Source organism: Leopardus geoffroyi, chromosome E2 (genome assembly GCF_018350155.1).
Source record: "Leopardus geoffroyi isolate Oge1 chromosome E2, O.geoffroyi_Oge1_pat1.0, whole genome shotgun sequence".
NCBI lineage: Eukaryota > Metazoa > Chordata > Mammalia > Carnivora > Felidae > Leopardus > Leopardus geoffroyi.
In genome coordinates, this window is record NC_059335.1 from 57,086,414 (window position 1) to 57,095,404 (window position 8,991).

Sequence of the window (8,991 nt, forward strand, 5' to 3'; positions counted from 1 at the left end):
CCCAAAAAAGGGCTGGGTTCCGAGAGGTTCCAGAAGAGGGGCAGAGCGGTCGTGGAAGGTCGGCGTCCTTTCCCCCAGAGCTTGCTGGGTGCGTCTTTTCCACTTGGCTGTTAACAGGTCAGTAACACGTTTCTCTGAGCTCGTGAGCCGCTCTAGCAAATTCCGCGAAGGAGCAGGGGGTCTGGGGAAGCTCCTGTTTGTTGGGAATAGGGCAGAACACAGGAAACAACCTGGAAGGCTGCCTTGCAGGACTGAGCCCTCACCTGGCGGGGGGGGGGGTCTGATACTGTCTCCGGGTAGCTACTGTCAGAACCGAGTCGAATTGTGGGACCCCCCCAGCTGGTGTCAGAGGACTGCCGGGTGTGGAAACACCCCACTGGAATGAGGATTTTACCTTTTACCACCTCCCACCAACACATTTCCCTGTTTGGCGCCCCTGGAATGTGTCCTTAAGCCCCCTCTGCCTGGTAACCTCCTATTCCACCGTTAAGACCCGACTCATCTATCCCCCCCTTTTTTTTTTTTAAACATTTATTCGTTTTTTGAGAGACGGAGCGTGAGGAGGGGTGGGGCAGAGAGAGAAGGAGACAGAATCCGAAACAGGCTCCAGGCTCCAAGCCGTCCGCACAGAGCCCGACACGGGGCTCGAACTCACAAAGCCTAAGATGATGACCTGAGCCAAAGTCGGACGCTTAACTGACTGAGCCACCCAGGTGCCCCTCATCTAACCCTTTAAGACAAAACTAGCCTCGGTTCTTGCAAAGAGAGGGAGCCTCATTCTCTTGTGATCCCCGAAGTATTTCCAACGTGGCTTTATTTTAACACCACACTGTCCTCAAATTCTTTGTCCTGTGTCTCGTTCCCCTGGTCTGAGAGAGACCCTGGGGGCCCCTTGGGACATTGATTCATCTTCTAGTCCCCTTTGGTGCCTGGCACAGGGCCTGATGTGAGGCAGGTGTGTAAACGGTAGGCAAACGGTGCACAAGAATGCTGGCTGGAACTCCCCAGAACGAAGTAATCGTGGCGAGATTTAAGTTCAAGCTGCCCCGTCACACTCACTGGCACCCTCTCTGCAGACCAGCCTGCAAGGCCAGATATGAGCCCACATCCCGTGGCCCCCATTCCCTCTGTGTGAAGCATCACTACCACAACCAGGAGCAAGGAACAGTGCAACACATGAGCAGATGTTTTCTAAAGGGCGGATAAAAATAGCTGCTACTCACAAAAAAAAAAAAAAAAAAAAAAAAAAATGTGTTCGGTGACTAAGTAAGGTGGGGAAGCATTACACTAAGCAATGTGCACAGATTTCTCACAAGCAGGACTTCTCGGAACTTTGATTTCTGAAGCAGACACAGTATGAGCCGGGGAGGATCAGAGAGAGAGAGGGAGACGCAGAATCCGAAGCAGGCTCCGGGCTCTGAGCCGTCAGCACAGAGCCCGACGCGGGGCTCGAACTCCGGAACGGTGAGATCGTGACCGGAGCCGAAGTCACGTGCTTCACCGACTGAGCCAGCCAGGCGCCCCCGGGCTTCTCAGAACTTTCAACCTGCTAATATCTAATGTGAATTTACAAGCAGTGACCGTCCAGAAGGTGTTTGCAGAACAGAGTCTTTCGTGGAAGAGAGGCCAGCACTGCACAGACGCCCCTTGAAAGCCCCAGCTCCCAATTCTGTTTCCTGCCACGGTGCTGTGCCATCCTGACCACTTTGGCGTCCTACATCCCCGGCTTAAAGTTGAATTTCTTATACTAAATATTGAACTAGACGTGGGGTTGGTGGATTTACACTGGGTTTTGCTGGCTTTCGGTCTGGAAGAAGCCCGAACTCCGGGGATGTGGGTGGTACAGATCAGCCGGAGGAGAGGACCTAAGAGAGGAAGGTTCCAGGCACCCATTGAGATGTGTGACTATTTCAAAAGAAACCTGTCCTCGGAAGAACCTGTGTTGTCACCATCCAAAGCCTTAGAGAGGCCAGCATGGCCGTCAGAGTCCCTGTGGAATTGTCCACCTGTCTCTCCCAGTAACACCAGCTCCCCAAAAAATAAGTAAATAAATTATTATGGGGCACCTAGGTGACTCAGTCGGTTAAGCGTCGTAATTTCAGCTCAGGTCATGATCTCACAGTTCACAAGTTCGAGCCCCACATTGGGCTCTGTGTCGGCAGCTGGAGCCTGCTGGGGATTCTCTTTCTCTCTCTCTCTCTCTCAAAATAAATTTTTTTAAATTTTTTTTCAACGTTTATTTATTTTTTGGACAGAGAGAGACAGAGCATGAACGGGGGAGGGGCAGAGAGAGAGGGAGACACAGAATCGGAAACAGGCTCCAGGCTCCGAGCCATCAGCCCAGAGCCCGACGCGGGGCTCGAACTCACGGACCGCGAGATCGTGACCTGGCTGAAGTCGGACACTTAACCGACTGTGCCACCCAGGCGCCCCGGCAATTGCACTTTTTTTTTTTTTTAATTTTTTTTTTTTTCAACGTTTATTTATTTTTGGGACAGAGAGAGACAGAGCATGAACGGGGGAGGGGCAGAGAGAGAGGGAGACACAGAATCGGAAACAGGCTCCAGGCTCCGAGCCATCAGCCCAGAGCCTGACGCGGGGCTCGAACTCCCGGACCGCGAGATCGTGACCTGGCTGAAGTCGGACGCTTAACCGACTGCGCCACCCAGGCGCCCCAAAATAAATAAATTTTTTAAACAACTTTTAAATAAATTTTTTAAAAAATGTAATGAATAAATGTAAAAATGCTCCCCTACCCTACAGTCAACGACTGGCTTCACTGGCTTTTTCTGGGCTGCCCTAGAAGCATAATCGTCTTTGCCATTCTGGGCCCAGCACAGGGCCTTACACAAAAGAGGGCTCAGCCAACTTTTGATGCTTGGCCATGTGTGTCTACCGGAGAGCTGTGCTCAGAGGGAAAAATGGACCCTGGTTAGTCCATCTCAAAGGTCTACCGTTGTTCTGATGGGAGAGAAAGATCCTCCGGACGCTGGCCTCCTGAGACTTGGAAACCGTGTCCCCCTAGAGCGCATGATCTCCTCTCACTCCCAGCTGGATGTTCACGTCTGTCTAAGTCCTGCAGGCTGTGTCGGGAACTGAGGGAAGCATGTCAGGATCTGTACATTCCTGTCGTCAGCACGCTTTTAGCTGCAAGTGACCAATGATGTATTTCCACCCACTGATGCGAGAAAGCTCACCTGTTGACTCTTGTAAGCAAGACTTCTGGGGTGGATTCAGGCATGGCTGAATCCAGGAGCTCAAAGATACTCCTCAGGAGCCCGCAGTCACCGGTCAGCTGTGCCACCCTCTGTGTTGGCCCTTGCCATCATGGTAAAGTGACGAGCCGCAGTTCTGATGGCATCGAAATCCCCTCAAGAAAGAGCTGCCCTGGGTCAGGATTCCCGCAAACATCCCGAGGTGGCATCTCATTAGTCTGGCTTGGGGCAAATGCCCATCTCTGGGCCAATCACAGTCGCTGAGAAAGACGACAATCCAATTGGCCAGGCCTCAGTCAGTGCCTTCTGCTAAACCCAGAATCGGTACCAGCCCGCTCGTCAAAACCCTGGAGTTACCAATGGGGGAGAAGAGTTGCCAAGACAGAATTGGGTAATATTCCCAGGCAGAGAGTGAACCACATGTTCAATCTGGGGAAGATTCACCTAATTTCCAAGCTTCCCCACTCTCTCCCTCTCCTCCCCACTAAACTAGCCCTTCTCCAGCCAACCCCAGGTAGCTGGTAAACTCCCACCGCCCCCCGCATTGCCTGATAAACTCTGAGCTGCTATTCTGACCCACCCGGAACCCAACGATGAGTCTCTTCTTGCCCAAAACTCATTTTAGCCTGAGCCCTCTAGTCAATTCGTGGCTCTCAAAAGTCAGAGGGCATTTATTAAACACCCACTGAGTACCAGGAGCTATGCCGGGCCCTCCACCAATGGGGTTCCAGTCTGGCTACTCATTAGAACCACCTGGAGAACTTTTACACAGCCGTGTTGGGGCCCCACCCACAGAGATGCTGATTATTGTTCTGGGAATGTGGCCAGGAGCCTCGGTATTTTTCCCCAACCTTGCCTCCTCCCGTGTTTGCTGTCCATTGATGGAAAGATGGATAAAGAAGATGGTGCGTGTGTCTGTGTGAGTGTGTGCGTCACGCACACATATGCACACAGTGGAGTACTCGCCATGAAAGAGTGGAATCCTTCCATTTGTGAAAACATAGATGGGTCTAGAAGCTATTATGCTAAGTGAAGTAAGAGAGAGAAAGACAAAAACGGAATGATTTCCCTTGGACGTGGAATCTAAAAAACCAAACCGAGTAAGACAGAAACAAACTGATAGACAACAGAGAACAATCCAGTGGTTGCCAGAGAGAAGGGGAGCAAAAGGGATCAGAAGGGACAAACTTCCAGTTATAAAGTAAAAAGACATGGGGAGGGGCGCCTGGGTGGCGCAGTCGGTTAAGCGTCCGACTTCAGCCAGGTCACGATCTCGCGGTCCATGACTTCGAGCCCCGCGTCAGGCTCTGGGCTGATGGCTCAGAGCCTGGAGCCTGTTTCCGATTCTGTGTCTCCCTCTCTCTCTGCCCCTCCCCCGTTCATGCTCTCTCTCTGTCCCAAAAAAAATAAATGTTGAAAAAAAAAAATTTTTTTTTTTAAATAAAAAAAGACATGGGGATATGATGGAAGACACAGGGAATAGTACAGTTAATAATGTGTAGCGAGTTTGTGTGGTTACAGATGGCAGATTTATCAAAGTGATCACTTTGTAGCGTATGACTGTTGAATCGCCGTGTTGTACAAAGAGCGAAACTGTATCTATAATGTTGTACGTCAACTACAGTTCAATTCAAAGAATCCTTGCTTAGGCAATAAAATGTTTCACCCCATAGGTAATGGACAGCTGTCTTGGCGGTCAAACCAGGAAATGCCAGCTGTGCCTTCCAGAAACAGCCCTGGGGGAGGCGCTAAGGCTCTGGGTTTGGAGTGAGCAGCTCTGGTCTGAAGCCCTTATTCTAACAGCAGGACTGAACGCACCGTTTGTGGGGACCAGTGCAAAGTAAGAGGCAAGGTCCTTGGTTCAAAAGCTATTGAGAGTTTCAAGATGGTGACAACAGGCTGAAATGAAAAGGTGGGGGGGGGGGGGCGGGGGGTTCTGAGCACCAAGAACTGTGTGTGGGTCATACACGAGGAAGCCGACCCAGTTTCACTGCGCACAAACTTGGGAAAGTCATCTGACCCCCTAAGTTCCTGTCCCGTTCCTGGAAACAAGACAGCGACACCTACCACTGGGGGTGGGGGGCAGGTATAGAGACCACAGTGGGAACACGGATGTGCAGTGCTTAAGGTGGGGCTTAGGTACCACTTCGTGGTTGAGGGGAAGAAGAGAGGTTGACCATCTTCTGGTGTGAGTGGAGGCCCCGTCTCCACCTGCAAATTGAAAATCGAAGGCTCTCCACGATGCATGGAATCCTGCCCCTGTCTAAGAGCGGCCCAGACCTCTGGCTGTGGTCAGCAGAGGGCAGCTTTGTGCAACTAAAGCCCCAGGACAGGGGAAGTCCCCAACATCAAGGGCCCTGCTTGGCCAGAAGGGATGGCGGAGAGCCCGAACAATTTATTTCCAGTTCTCAAAACTAAAGCAAACAAAAGACCCAAGTAGTGATATGAACCATTGACCTTCGGGGTCAGGCTAGGTTAGTAAACGGGTTACAGCAAAGGGCACGTGAGCTGCGTGCAACAGAGGCAACATAAAGTAGTTGCTTTCCTGGGACCTAGAACCCAAATCCCCCACCCTTCTATTCCCAGGTTGAAAAACTTCAGAGCCCTGCTGGCTCTCCCAAGACGGGAGAGGCACTTCCCTGGGCAGTTTTTCATTCGATATTTACAAGGGCCTGGAGAGCTGGGCATTTTGACAGACTTGGTTTCCAAACAGATGAATAAACAACACTCCCAGAGCTAGTTCTAGGACAGGCTGGCTCCCTCCACCCCAGGGCCTTTGCATGCGCTGCGTGTTTTGTTGGAAATGCTGTTCTTTCACTCCACTCCATACGTGGCTGACACCCACGCGTGCTTGCATCGCAGCTCAACGTCGCATCATCGGGAAGGCTTTTTCAAGTCTTGCAGACCTTGCCGGTCTCCTTGTTTATTGCTTGTATACCTTTCAGAGCTTCTGTTGTGGTATATACACCTATGGGTGTGGTTATCCGATTAATGTCTTTCTCCCTTACCAGTCTGTAAGCCCCAAGAAGGCAGGAACTCACCATTTTGCTCGCCATTGACTCTCCGATATCCCGGACGCTGCTCGGCACATACCCCCAAATACGTATTTATTGAATGAATGAATACATTTACCCAACAACACGCAGCTTCTAGACAGAGGCAGAGCCGGCATTCAACCCACATCATCTGACCCGAAGCCAACCCACTTCCCACCTTATCTTGTTGCCAAAGATGAGCAAACGTCCACTACAAATAGGAGAAAGAAAATCATGGGGTGTTTTTTTTTTTTCTTTTTCAATAAAACTTTCCACTGCGTTATCAAGTCGTGTTTTCTTGAGCCCATACAAAAACCGTGAGCCTGCCCCTCAGAGACAAACCCCAGTTTCTACTTCTCTGCCTCCAAAACATTAATAAATAAAAAATGTTAGAATCAATAGATGAACCAGACAGAGAAATTGTTGAAAGTCGGGGTGGGGAGGAGAGGCTATAGGATTCTAGGGTCCCAAGGGCCCAAAGGATTCGCCAGGTCTCTGGTCCCCCCGCGCTATTCTAGAGGCAGCGAGTAGAGGCACAGAAAGGTTAAGGGACCTGCCCCAAAGCACACAGCCAGTTAGTCCAACGTGAACCTCCTGTTCCCAGGTGTATGCTCTCTCCAGCTTCTTGCTTCTGCAGCCAGACCTTTCTGCCAGCTCTAGAAGCTGCTTGCTCTGTTCAGCCCCACACAGCTACGCCACCTCCTTCCTGCCTGCCCCGGGGAAGGACTACTGAGTGCATCGTCTCATTTAGGGCTTCTTCCAGAAGCAACCCCTGAGCAGGATTCTGCTCTAAGTATGTGAGAGGTGCCAGATCCACAGGGGACTGGAGAGTTGGGACCAAGAGGGAAAGTGGCTTGCGCTGGGCAGCTTATCAGACCAGCTACCACTGGGGGCACTTGGGGCCCGGAAGCCCTGGGCAGACTCACCCCCAAGGGCTAAGGGGGCTGGAATATTTACACACCAACTGCTGCCAGCCGCTGTTTGCAGGCTGGTGGGGGCAGAGGGGGTGGGTATGAGGTGGTGATGGCAACAGGGCTCTGCTGGTGAGAAAAAGCTCTTGGGGAGAGAGATGTTGGTGTTTCCTCAAGGGGCAAAGGTGGGGAATTATGGGAAGGCCACTATAGAACAGTGTCCCCCCAAAAACGTACGTTGAGGTCCTAATCCCCCAGCTCCTGGGAGTGTGGTCTTATTCGGGAACAGTCTTGGCAGGTGTCATCAAGTTAAGGTGAGGTCATACTGGCTTGGCGGGGGGGGGGGAGCCTAATCCAGTGCCTGGGGTCATAATAGGAGGAAAAGAAACAGACACAGAACCCCTCCAGGGCGGGGGAGAGGGGGCGGGAGAGAGGCCACGGGAGGTGGAGGCAGAGATTGGAGACGTACTGCCATGAGCCCAGGGATCCCAAAGATTGCCAGAAGCCACCAGAGGCTGGAAGAAGCAAGGGGGCAACGTGGGCCTGCCGACATGTCGATTTCAGGCCCCTGCCTCCAGAATATGACAGAATACCTGTCCGTTGTTGCAAGGCCCCCAGTGTGTGGCACCTACAAGTAGCAGGTTTTTTATCAGGTATGTGTGTCCCTCAAGGCCGTGGGATAAGTTTCTCTCCTTTCCTCCAATCAGCGATTGATTCCCCCCCAGCCTTGTAGCTCAGGACACCACGCTGACCCTGCCAGGGCTCTCCTTAGCAGGGCAGAGGATGGACGTGTCCGGAACATTCCACGTGGTAATTGTCCGAATGATCCTGCACACAGTGAGGTAGAGACCTCTCTAATACTCAATAACTCGGTTAAGAGGAGGACAGAAGGGGGCTGGGACCTTCCCACTGGAGATAAGCGGTCCATGTGCTGGAGCAAAGGCGTCTGGGACCTGGGCCATGCCTGCCAGACCACCCTTCTACATACGCCCCCCCGCCCGCCCCTCCCCAAGCAGTGTTACCCCTTGGGGGCACAAGATAGGAAAGGGGACGTTCTGCACCCAGCTCCCAGGGGGTGTGAACATGCACCAGCCCCTGGGCCGGCACGGGGCAGGCAAACAGCAACAAGAAGGAGAAGGGAGCTCGCCTTTTGTGGAAGGGAGAGCCCGCAGCGTGGCGTAGCTGTCGCCCCCAACATGCCAGGTCAACGTGCGCTTTAGGGTGAGAGATCCTGGCACGTTTTTAGAAACCTCCATCTCTGTGTAATTCCAGAAGCCCCAGAGAGGCAACCCTTCTAACAACCCAGAGGAGAGGAGCTTCCAGACTGCCTGGACGCTGGGGGAAGGTGCCCCGGAGGACAGCAGGGAGGCAGAGGCAGGGAGAAGGGTGAGGGGCGCGTTAACAGCTTTGATTTGCACACACGTCTTTACTGTCGGACTCTTATAATGGGCGTGCTCACGGATTACCTCCAGAATCCGTTTCTTCTTTGTTCTTAGCTCCCCGGCTGGTACGATGGCCCCGCTCGCCACCTTCCCCTCTGCTTTCCCATGGTAAGGCAGCCGCCGTGGTTAGCAGGGAGAAGGGAGCTAACAAGATGTTCATACCAGCTCCCTGGAATGACGGAGACACCCGTATTTTAAAGGCGCATCCGGTCAGTTCCACCCCGGCCTGGGGCAGCCTGGCCCAGGGGAGGGCGGCGACACGCTGGAGCGACACGCCAAGTTCACGGACACCACGAGCGGCCAAACACGGCGCGGCCGGCAGGACGCGCGCCACGGCTTCAGCCCACACGGTCTGGCCGGGGTCACCTCCATCTCCGACGTGGGACTC

At 52.8% G+C, this 8,991-nt stretch overlaps 1 long non-coding RNA gene across 1 annotated transcript; it reads left to right on the forward strand.

Annotated features, from left to right (window-relative positions):
- The first annotated feature begins 7,555 nt into the window (after positions 1-7,555).
- LOC123578344 lies at positions 7,556-8,635 on the forward strand. The gene is made up of 2 exons (XR_006702328.1): positions 7,556-7,814; positions 8,434-8,635. It is a non-coding gene; the product is annotated as an uncharacterized LOC123578344 (long non-coding RNA).
- Positions 8,636-8,991: the final 356 nt, after the last annotated feature.